Genomic DNA, 12,921 nt, shown 5'->3' on the forward strand with positions numbered 1-12,921 from the left:
TAATACTTCCTCAGGGATTTCCTGAGCTATAGGTAGTTTCTATACCTTTGGTAAACCTCAAAAAATTTCCGTGACCTTACTCAGTCTCACCTTAAATCCAGGTCACCTTTTAAAATTTACACCCATCACCTAATAAGGTTTTTCTCACCTCATTTACGTGTCATAGGGAAAAAGATCCTTCTTCTGCTTGTTTTAAACCTTCCTCCTACTAAATTCACTTAATACTTCTTAGTTCTTAAATTGAAACAAAGAAATATATCTTTCTACCAGCTCTATTCTTCATTACATTTTTTTACTACTAATTAGCTTGGCACAGGTATCAGGCTTCCAGATCTGTAGTTTCTTTTGATTCCTAAGGAACGTTTCTAAAAAACTGGTGTTTCTTTTGACACCCCACACTCCCCAGTTACTAAGAATATTTGTGAGTAAGGAGTTAAATAATAACTGTTGTAATTCACCGATTATAGCCTTGAGTTCCTTTTCACTATCCAATTTATCAATTATTTCTGCATCTCTTCAGTTAACAACCTGGATTTTGACTGCTTCTCCAACTCCTCTCCTATAAATAATGTTTCCAAAGCAGAAACCCTTCTGACAGTCTCTATAGCAAAAACTGACTCAAATCATTAATTTAGTTTTTCAGCAATGACCTTATCTTTCTTGAATGCTCTTTGATCATCTCTCAGCCCACCAATTCTCTGACAGACTTCTTGAATCTGATGAGTTTGAAAAAAGGTTTATTTCAGCTTCATACTCAGTCACTCAGAATCTTTTTCACATCTTTATTGCGATTTAACATTTCATTTGCTGGAGCTTATTCTCCTACCTCTTTTCCTCATTTGGAGGAAAAGACATGACTTCCATTCATAAATGATGCTGGTTTACTTTTGCTATCTATTATCTTTCCTTAGTTTATGGTTTAAACATGTTGTCAGTTTTTTTGAACCATTTTTAAATGCAGCATGTGTGTGTATGTAATGCTATCTTTAAGTGAGCTCTAGGCTGTCTGAAATTTTGTTAGCTGTTTAACCATCTTTTCTATTTTTAAATTGCACTTTGGCAGATTTTATTCTGTATTTTATTCAGTATTTTTTGATTATTTTTGCATAGCAATTGTTTGAAAGTTAATACTCCTGACCAGGATTTGTGCATTGTTTTGAACTACATCGTAGGTTTCTTTAGTATCTGCACCAGGTGTTTAAGAAATACTCTTTTTGCACTACATTCTATTCTGACACCCACACAAATCTGCCAAAGGGTTACGGAAGGCTGATATTATATTCTTAACCTTCCTTTGGCAAGACTCAGCTGTGCCTATTATGTCACCTCTTTCCAACACCCTTTAAGGGTAGGTATTAATGAGCAGAGTAGAGTAACCTTTCTCATCTGCTTTGTATGAATACTTTTGCAAATACTGGGGCAATACTTGGATGCATCCAATCCTAGCTTCTGTAACAAAGACACCTGAGAAGACTTGCAATGTGCTCCACCCAGATGACCACCAGACCATCGAGCCATGTGACCAGAATTTCACACCATGTTTCATTGGGTTTCTGCTACTGAGGAGTGACAGATATAGCCTAAGAAGCTTTCTGCCATTTCTGGCATTAGGCAAGTCTCATATACCAGTGGACATGGACTTATTTAGACTGTACTTGTAATGGGTCTTCTGAACAGAGAAAAGTGTCACCCTGCACCCAACCACATATTTGTACACTTTGATGAAATCTGCCTGAGGCTTCTCTCCTCAAGGTTAAACAATCCCAGCCCTCTCAGCCTCTACTTATAGGACAGATGTTCCAAGTCCTTAATCATCTTCCCAGCCATTTCCTGGACTTGCTCCAAAATGTCCATGTCTCTCTCATACTGAGGAGCCCAGAACTGGACACAGCTGTCCACATGTGCTCTCATCACTGCTCAGCAGACAGGGAAGGATCACCTCCCACAGCCTGCTGGTGACACTCCTAACTAATGCAGCCCAGATACTGTTGGCTTTCTTTGCTGCGAGTGCACATTGCTGGCTTATGTTCAACTTGGTGCAGACCACTGCTGTCATTTGCTGTTTCCTCCTGATGCTCCTGGGTGATTTAGGTACAGCTGGATCACGTGACTCATTGAACAGAGCTCAAATTGAACATTAACTACTACCAGGCACTGAACTGTTGTGTAGCTGCCCTTCTGCAGGCAGAGAAGGAGCCTTCCTCCTGGTGTCAGAAGTCACCAGTTGGCAGTCTTCACCATCATGGGAGTCTTCACTTCCGAACCAACAGGCACAGACTCTGCCTGCCTCTATTTTGGTACAGTTGTGGCTTCAGGCTGCAGACTCCAGGGGAGAAGTCAGTTAATCGCTTTCCTGTCACCTCTGATGTTGCACAGTCTGATGATGTCCTCCTGCAATTCTTTACTTGGTGACACAAATCCCCAACCACAGCAAACATTCAGCAGGCAAGGACACCATCTCTTTCTGCCTCAACCTCAGCAAGGTCCCAGACAGTTCTTGCAGCCTCAGACGTGAAAAGCTACATCCTCCCTCTGGAACTCAGCCTGAATTGAGGACTCCTGCACTGGGGTAGTTGCTCCAGTTGGTGCTGGGGACTGCGCCCAGACTGTGCCTCACCACCATTGCTGAGCACAAAACCACTCCTTCTGCGCATGTTTTTGTGTGAACTGATGTGCAGACATGCAGCATGTTAGCTGCCTATTTCTTTACTTAATGTGACTGTAAAAATGCTGCTGCTTTTCACGGAAGTATATTATCAACTGCTAAGTGACTTAAAATTAATTACACATATCAACAAAGTTTTTAAGAATTTTGAGTATGCACAACGTTCTAATTAAAATTTAAAACATATATGGATGTATCCAAGTGGTGTATTTTTCTACTTAGAGCTTTGGTATTTGAAGTTAGTTACTTTGCCAAGCAATTGAGTGCAGTCAATCTCAAGCTGTTTGTAGGATATAAAAAACCCCAGCTGTTTGGTTATGTGGCATGGATTTTTTTATGTTCACTTTCCTTTCAAGAAAACAGTATCGCTATATCGCTAACCAGTATGCTTTTCACTGATGCATATCTATATACTGAATGTTAGATAAACTGGAAGACTTAATTCTTTCATAAAAAGTGAAGGTTACTTAATTTGTCACAAGGACGGGGCAGGAACATCACTCTACAATAATTTCTGGCTAGTAGTGGGAAAGAACTCACTTTGTACAAGTACTTAGTAGTTTAGTTTGGACATCATATCAAGGCTCTGGGCTTCAAGCCTGACGTTATGTGTAAGGCAGTGATCTGAACCTAAAATATTGTCAAGAAAGGTCAATTTCTCACCAAAATTTAGTCTCAGAGAGCAGGATAAAGGAAAGAAAAGCTTCTGTCCTGCACAAAGGGAGTTGCTACTTGGTAATCAGCAGTGGAGGAGACAGATATGTCAGTCTTAAAATGATTTAATGAGAAAGGTACTCCATGATTTACATTTTCAAGTTATGCAGCATATCAATACGAAGATGGACAATAATGAACACCAACTTTTTCCACAGGTGATTCAGTAGCTCTCATAATTCTCCTACCCAATACCAGCTTTAATTATCTGCTGCAAATAGCTCATTTGCAGTAGATGTAAAATTACTTTTGATTAATTAATCTCTTGGCATCTTATATTTAATCCCTAAAGGCAAAAGTTCTGTGAGTTTTCTTAGTGCAAGCCCTAATCTATCGTTAGAGTTGTTTTCAAAACTAGAATACAGATGGAAGCATATGCCAGAGCTCAGGATCCAATTTTTCATCATAAATACATATTTATGATAATTGTATATAAGAAATAGTGTATTTAGCAAGGTTTCCTGTATTTCTAATAAATATCTCACTATCCTAATAAATTAATGGTTTTGTAAGTGAAAGCACAACTCCCTTCTGTGCCTTGTTAATGAGTACAAGAGCTGCTTGAAATGCAGTGCTTAAACTTGCATTAAAATGTCAAGGGCTATGCATGTCAAACTCTATCTCAACTAACTCATTCCCCCTAAGAACACAGGCAAATGTCAGCTTAACGAACTGTTTAGCAAATACTATTGTGTCATTGACAACTACACCCTACAGCTTAAGCTGAATAAGGCTTCATCTCTTCAGTTCTGATTAACTTGCTTTTGTCATTTTCCTATTTCCAATTTCACTTGAAACTTAAATTGCTTATTGTAACCGCTGCTTTTCTATGGTTCCTGTAATTCTCATGCTTGTCATTTTTGGACGAGAAACAATTTGTCAAAGACATCATCTTGCATACTTCTAAACAGACCGCTCATTGTCAGAGCAATAGTTATTAATAAATCACAGAATAATAAGGAATTTGATTACCTTGAAAGTATATTTGTCATTTCAAGTTTTTATTTTCCTTTGTTACTGTCTTAACTAAGTGGAATCACCACACCATGCTGTAGTTTCAGCAACAGTTATACATGCTGCAGTCCATAGGGATTCAGACAAGATGTGAGGCCTGTACTTCAAAAAAACAATTACTGTTTGTGTTCTGCTGGTTCTTCAAAGTGTACTTGCAAGTGAGCCTCCATCTCTTAACACAGAAAAAGGGATTTTTGCTTAGTAATAACTAACAAGATAGCTGGTGAAAAGCTAACGGCTTGACTCTTACAGGAACATTTTCAAAGATGAAACACACTGAACCAGTATTTTTAAGTTATCTACAAGCAGGTAGACTGGCAACGTGCTGTACGTGCTAACACATAATACCACAGGTGACTTATGATTTTAAATCTTCAAATTACAGCTTTTTCAAACTTCACCATACACAACAGTGGTCTGACCTCTGATGTCTGAAAACATGTACAACCACTGTCCTTCCCATTTACATTTTGTCCGTGTCACAGCTGCTGCCTAACCTAGTGGCCCTTAAGCAAGCAGATTAGAACAAGAAAAGAAGCCACATGAACTCAATGGCTGATGCCAATGGCAACAGGTGCAAAGCAATTCTGAAAATTATGTTAGTCTGGGTTCTGATCAAGCAGAGGTGAAACACAGCGACATTACTGAGTTAAACACCACTGCGTATCTCCACAAGTACTCAAAACGCACAACATAAAAATCTAATTTAAACTGTTTTTTAAAAAAGCACTCAAGTGAGATGGCACATTATCTTAAGAGGATATTTTTTCTTTAGTATTTGAAAGTAGTATGCTTCATTTTGGACAAGATCATGAATGGGACAAGTAATTCCAAATGAATGACTAAAACAGGAAAGTTACGTTTTCTTGCAGATTATAACAAAAAGCATTCTGATCCCCAGATTTAACGAAAGGGCTTCTAACTATGCCAAACCAAAGAGCATTAAAAAAAACCCCAACATCTACCCCCCCTTTCCTAACAAGATATTACCATTTCCCTTATGCGTTTTTTGATTGCCCTAAAAACTCATGGGGCGCTTTCCACTATTATTTTCCTGAATGAGACGAGCTGTGGAGTGCACTGTAAAATTACAGAAAAATTGCTGCCAGAATAGAATGGTGACCAGCAGAAAGAAAATCCACAGGAACTTGTCCAGCTGTAAGCAGTTGCAAAAGGCTGCCAAACACAACTGCTGATGTAAAAGAGGGAGAATGCGAGGACTTAAGCTGTTCAAACAGTAAACAAGTACATCTGCTCCTGAATGTTATCATTAAATAAACTGCAGTAATATGCTTTACATTACTGCAGCATTCTTGTTTTGAACTACAACTCTGAAGAGTTTTGAACTGGGGAAATTTCAACAAAACAAAACTTTTTGGGTTTTTTGTATTGCAGACCCATACATGGAAAAGCCCGTTACTATTACTCTACAGTGTTGGGAGTCTAAGTTCTAGCAAAACCTGTTTCATATCGTTTGGAACACACACCGATGAATGCTTTTGAAAACCAGATGGGATCTCTTTGAATGGTAAGCATTCAGTGCGTTTAAACCCATTCATAATGTTTTACAAGGAAAGAATAAATAGGACACTAGGCTGTGGAATACAAGAAACTTTGATCCCTCTCCCACTCTGAACCTGATCTTTTCAGACTTGGAGATATTTTACAGGGGCTAATATAAGAAAAGTCAGGGAAAAAATCCATTTCTAAGCAGCACAGAATGAACAGCCCAGGCCAAGGATGGTATCATAAATCTTCCGTAAAACACAGGACACTAAAGAATTATGTCCATGAAAACAACTTTTTGTTCTTTGCTCCTATCATTAATTGTTGTAAAGTTACAAAATAGTAGTGATTACTTTGGCTGGAGAAACTAAACTTGGCAGGGTTTTGTCAAACTCTCGACTGTATGGGTTTTTAAGATTTTTTTAATGATACATGATATAAAATAATATGACTGTATAGTAAACTAGTGTTCTGGTTTTGGCTGAGATAGAGTTAATTTTCTTCATAGCATCTTGTGTGGGGCTGTGTTTTGGATCTGCGATGAAAACAGTGTTGATAACAGAGGGATGTTCCAGCTATTGCTGAGCAGTGCTTGCACAGCATCAAGGCCTTTTCTGCTTCTCACACTGGCCCCCCAGCAAGTTGGCTGGGGATGCACAAGGGGTTAGGAGGGGGAACAGCTGGGACAGCTGACCCCAACTGACCAAAGGGATACTCCGCACCGTATCACATCGTGCTCAGCAATAAAAGATGGGGGGCAAGTTTGCCAGGGCTTTTAAACTGTTCTTTTAAAACTGTTCTTCCTTCAGAAGTTTCTCCAACTTCAAAAACAAAGGAAAGCTCTACTGTGGCTACTTCTTTATGTTCCTCTGTAGGGAGCTCAAGCCACAGAATTCACCTGCTACGGACTTATTGTCCTTGGCACTCCTATTATATCTCAATTGCCTATCAGCTTTATTATGCTGATGTGCTTGAAAAAGCTTCTCATAATGTTTTTTAGGCCTTCAGCACAGTAATTTTCTTGGTATGGAAGGGCAGTATTTTCGTTCTTGCTCTTTCTTTTGCCTTATTGTGATTTTACATTAATTTGCAAAATACCTACGTTCCTTGCTGGGACAAGATGTTTTTATATGATGTCTTTTGGTTTCTAATGCCTATTATGTACTCAGGTATTTTATCCTGCTACCTTTTGGGATACCTTTTTTATAATTAGCATGCACAAGCTCCTATATATTTAAGAAGAAAACATAAAAACATATTTCCACCTTTAGAGATCGCTTTAGCTTTTTGACTCTCTGTCCAAATTTTCTTAGGAGCACAACAAATAGTGAGAACATTATTGTCACTTTACAGAACAGTCTTTAAATAACAGCCTGAACTAGCCTGTCTTGCACTCTTCTCACAACATTTTGATTTGCTCTCCTTATTCTAAGTTAGACTGCTTCTTGGAAGAACATGCAACAGCGCTCAGGAGTCAGCCTCTGCTCCATCATGACAGTTAGCCAGCCTATGGGAAGCTAACCATAGTTTACTTTTTCACTATAGTGTTTATTTTTGCCTTCATTTTTGCCTTCACAGCCTCCTTAGTTTGTTTCCCCACCTTAAGTAGGACTGCAGTCCTAACTTTTTCTACTCTTACTTAGGCATGAAATACAAGTTTTCTCAGACACAGTATTGCTTGCTGATACAATTTGCCTACTTACCCAGCTTGGCTCTATGCTTTCTTCGTTCATACGTTCTAGACTCTAGACCTCAGTCAAAGAATCTGTCCATTGGTATTATAGTGTCCCATTGACTAACTTTCCTTCTCTTGATTTTCTGTGACACTTACCATTTAAACTGAGAAGTCCAAGTAAACTATGCTGTTTGGTTTTGATTTTTCTTTTACATAAAATTCCTTCGCACTGACATGAAAGCATACCTACATTTGGCCTCAGGCTCACCTATTCGTACGTCCCTGCTTCAGTGAGATTTTACTGATCAAAATTACTCCTCCATGTAGCCCACCGGGATTTTAACAAATTCTACCTTTAAAAAATTATTCTTTGACAATACAGAGTTTTATTACTTACACTTTAAAGAATGCTTCATCTTGAACTAGGCACTCACTAGATTTCTCACAGCCCCAAGTTTTAAATTACCTTATAACCTTTACTGATTTTCCCTTTCCCAATTCTGTATCTCTCAGCCGCTTATCATCCTTACCAAGTTTGTAAGCCCTTCTATGCCTTTGGCCACCAAACTCATTAAATACAAGAATTAAGTTATGCTTTCTCCCAGTAATTATCCATGACTGTTAACAGAAAAAAAAAAAAGCCCACAAACAAAAAACCCACCCAACCCAACCCCTTTAGAAAGTTGTGTTATAATTTTCTCGTCTCAGAACAATAACCCTATACAAAATGCGATAGTCAAAGTAAAGAAATGTTTGTGGTTTTACCTCTTAGTGCTTACAAGTAGTATTTCATTTAAGCAAATTTTTCTATTAAGCATTTCAGTTGTGTGGGTAAGGTCTTCAAGTATCAGTTTCCCCACCCCCAGAACAACCACCTGCTGGGGATCTTCAGTTCCCCTAATCAAGCAGAAGAGAAAACAACTCACCAAGTTACTAGCTACACAGTGTTCTTATTTTGCTGCCAGAATGAAATCTACTACTGCCCAAAAATCAGCTACCAGACCCAAAAAGAAGACAGGTTTGGATCATTACAAGTAAATACCAAGACTTAGGTGTACTATTTCCCTTTGCAACACTGAAAGAGTGCGTTGAATTATAAACTACATTTGCAGGCATGAGTCCTCCTTTTATGATTAGAAAACTACCATAGCTCAATATGAAGATGTGCAACACTCATGTCTTTTCAGTAAGCATTGCAATCAATGATGGATGCTAAAGAAAAAAAGTAAATCATCTAATCAATTTGACTCTTCCACTTCAGTGAAAGACTGCTCTGTATAGTACTTACTTTGCATATTGCAACTTTATTACTTTTTAAGTCTTATGATTCATATGATTTATGAGCTTTTCTGTTTTTCCAGAAATGGTAGGAATTACAACATGAGTGTCTGCTCAGGGACAGAAGGCATGCCAAGACAGAAAAGCGGACTGTCTGACTAACTACACAAAAGAAACTTTCATTCCAGCTTGGCCCACACACATGTACCAGTAAATATCCTTCCTCTTGTTTTTACAATAATGGGAGACTGCTATACTACATACGTGTGGTTTTCCACAGTTGGTTCCTCTTTGGTGCATAATTTAGAAGCACATTATACATTTTATATCCACTCTTTTTTTTCTATATTAAATATCAGAAACTCAAGTTCACTATGAACTATCAACTTAAAAATATTACTCTAAGTTTTCCTTTTCTTTTCTCAGGAGAAAATTAACAGTGAACATTGCTATAATGTAATTATGAAATTATTGACTTGCAAGATTAGTTGTACAAAATTTGAATAAATTATTGTGAAAACTATTCTCATCATGCATAATAAAATAATTTAAAGTTGTTTTAAATTAAATTCTAGATGTTTTCAAAATTCTTCTATGATATTGAGCACCTATATCAAATGCTTACTTTGTTTTTTCCTTTTACATATCTATGAATGTCTATTAGGGAATCAGGAAATGTTAATAATTTTATATCAGTGAGGCAATACAGCATTGTGCATATGGAATATGTAAAATTTATCCATTTATTTGGCAATCATTTGTCAAATGTCTTTTTTTCCCCTCAGATTAGCTACTCAAGTTTAGTTTTACTAAGTCGAATTAAAAAAAAGACAAAACCCAAAGAGCAACAAAGTTAACTAGACCTGGATCTTCGTCCAAAACTCAGATCTGTTTTATTTCTTTTTGTAAACTGCTTCTTTCTTGATTGTTCTAACTGGAAATTTTGGACCAGCTAAAAGCTTATGTGCCAAAATTCTGGAAGAAAATCTATATTCTATCCCTTCTTGGTAGACATAAGTAACTTTTTAGGCTAAGTTATGCTTTCAAAATACTCAAAAAAGGAGAATCACAAGCAGAAGTTATCACACTCATTCACTGAGACCAATCACACATAAACATGATATCTAAAACCACAGCTTGGTCATAAGACTTCCTGAAGCTGCAGTAGCCAGAAGGTGGGGGTGGGAGGGGAAGCAAACAAAATATAAACCAAGATCAATAGGGAGGACAAAGTATGATGTAATCCAGAATGTTAAGCAGCGAATGTTTAACCACTGAAGTGGTGGAACACTGAATTAAATGAGATAAACAGTCTTCATGAAAGACCTGATCCAAAGGTTATTGACTTTGGAAAAATGCGGAGAGATCTTCAATCATAGGCACCATTTATCTAAGGATCCTGTTGGCTGTCCCCATCAGTAACCACTACAAAATACTAACAGTGCATGTAAGACAAAAAAGCAAGAAGATGAGAATGACCCTAAGCTGCTGGGGCACTTGGATTTCGGTCCAGAGAAAACCTGATTCATCACATTTTACAAAATGAAGTTATGCCACCTGGCTAGATAGCCTGACTCATAGTATGCTGAACACCTGGAAAGCAGTGCTAAAAACTGGGAGGCAGGACATGTTCTTGGATGCCAGGACTGCATCTGCTAAGATCTCTACCAGCTGAAGCTTTCTTTTGCTTTCTAGGTAAAAGACTGCAACATATCCTCCATTCAGAGTTTTGTGAAATTTGTTTACATTGTATTTGCATTTTTTTTTAAATAAATTACTGAATAAAATGTTGTCATTTTCCATCACATTGAATGACTCATATTAATCAAAATAAAAAACTCCCTTTCAGTGTTTTGAAAAAAATCTGAATAATTTAAAATTATTGTTATTCTCCCTATTCAGACACCAAGCTGAAAAAAATTTGTTCACAGAACCCTATTTTGGAATTTCTGACTCAGACTGCATTCATTAGCATTTGTCTAATGTCTTTGTCTAAACTGCAATGCTGGAAATAGAACCAGTTTAAATTTCTGAACAGTTTCATCCATTAAGAATAGGTTGTTACTTAGTTTTTTGTCTCATCCATTTTTCACAATGACCATATATCAACAAAATACTGTTACAAGACAACATATGCCATAACCACAAAAACTCTAAGGAAATAGAGAGAGATGCACATCAAATATATGGAAATTTAGCATACTCATGAGAAATGCCTAGGGTCACTGCAGCTGAGGGCATGGAGAGAGATATTACTGGCATTACTTTTTACTGTACAGATGACTTTTCTACATCTTACGCTATTGAAAAGAAACCTATCGCTGTTACTCAAGGGAAACTGAGAGTTCAGACTCTAGAAAATAATTTCACAGTAAAGAGAAGATGCTGAATGCATGTTAGAAACTGAGACGATCAATCTGAAAATAGGAATTATAAAGACAACATCAATACTGCAGTCCACAAAGTTTTACGCATTTTTTTTTTTAGAAACGTTGTAGCACCTGCATCATCTAGTATTAGGAAAAAAGTCATCACAAAATTTTCAGTCTGCAACTGAATACGTTCCAATTTTGAGTACTTCCAAAAATTCTGACCCTCTGTCCTCTTATCATTGACAGTCTTAGACTCCGAGTGAAAAAGGATTAAACCTGGCTGTGGGGAGAATGGACTTATGAGTCCATTTGTAAGTCTCCTTCCCTTCTTTCTCTGTCAACCAATGAGACTACAGTGAAAAGAAGGATCACTACAGTATGAAGAGATTAAAACTAGCAAGAAAACATTGGGAAGTAGCAGAGTTCAATGTTCCTGGCATCATTGGTCAGAGGCTAGCTCAGCAAACAGCAAACTACTCGGAGGTGGGGGAGGTTCAAAGTGAGCTGACACGTTTTAAAAAAGGGCAGAGTACTAGCATTCAAGTAGTACGGCAAGTGAATGCAGCAACAAAACATTAGTATCAAGGAACTTCTTTCTGTTTGTTTTTCTTCTTTGCATATTTAGCACACACTTTGAACTTCCATTTCACTGAAGAAAATAAAGACTAATGAATGTGCGTATACAGACAAGCCTTTATTACCACAGACACAGTATTTTATTTGTTTGACCTCACACTTACATTGCTACCATCACAGGAGGAGGAAAAGGTTAAGTGTTTGAAGGAGCAGCACTGAAGCATCACCTCCATTGCAATATCATTCTCACCCCTGTAATAACAGTGACAGAAAACTCATTTGCGGAGAAGAAGTAGACAGGTTACTTAATTCCCACCATAACTTCCCTCCCTGTCAGCCCTCTGCTTTAGCCTTAGAGCTGGCTATGGTCATACAGTAGGCAGGAAGAATTTTCTTGTTCAAGGCTGGCATCAGGGCTCAGAGAACCTTAGGCTCTGTGTTCACACAGACAGCTCTTGCCGAAGTCTTCCAGTCTTTAATTTTTACCCTTGCGAACACGGAAATAATAATATGCAGTTTACTGATCAGCAGTTAGTCATCTCAGAAATCCTTCATAAGCATGGTGTATTAGTGTTAATATCTTTTTGAAAATATTGCCAAGTACTTTTCATTTAACACTAGATATGGTTTAAAAAAAAAAAAAAGAGGAAGCTGAATTAGACTAGAATGGACTAGAATAGATTAGACTAGACTATTTCAGTTAGAAGGGACCTACAACGATCATCTAATCTAACTGCCTGACCACTTCAGGGCTGACCAAAAGTTAAAGCATGTTGTTAAGGGCATTGTCCAAATGCTTCTAAAACACTGTCAGGCTTGGGCCATCGCCCACCTCTCTAGGAATCTTGTTCCAGTGTTTGACCACCCTCTTGGTAAAGAAATGCTTCCTAATGTCCAGTCTAAACTTCCTCTGGTGCAGCTTTGATCCATTCCCATGTGTCCTGTCACTGGATACCAAGGAGAAGAGATCAGCACCTCCCTCTCCACTTCCCCTCCTCAGAAGGTTGTCTCTCAGCCTTCTTCTCTCCAAACCAGACAAGCCCAAAGTCCTTGGCCACTCCTCATAGGACATTCCTTCCAGCCCCTTCATCAGCTTTGTTGCCCTCCTCCGGATGCATTCA

The 12,921-nt window shown here is 38.0% G+C and overlaps 1 protein-coding gene across 2 annotated transcripts in view; it reads right to left on the bottom strand.

The window, feature by feature from the left end:
• Positions 1 to 12,921, bottom strand: part of LAMA2 (laminin subunit alpha 2) — a 380,736-nt gene that overhangs the window by 241,930 nt on the left and 125,885 nt on the right. The window lies entirely within an intron of this gene.

This window comes from Phalacrocorax carbo, chromosome 3 (assembly GCF_963921805.1).
Source record: "Phalacrocorax carbo chromosome 3, bPhaCar2.1, whole genome shotgun sequence".
NCBI classification, from domain to species: Eukaryota; Metazoa; Chordata; class Aves; order Suliformes; family Phalacrocoracidae; genus Phalacrocorax; species Phalacrocorax carbo.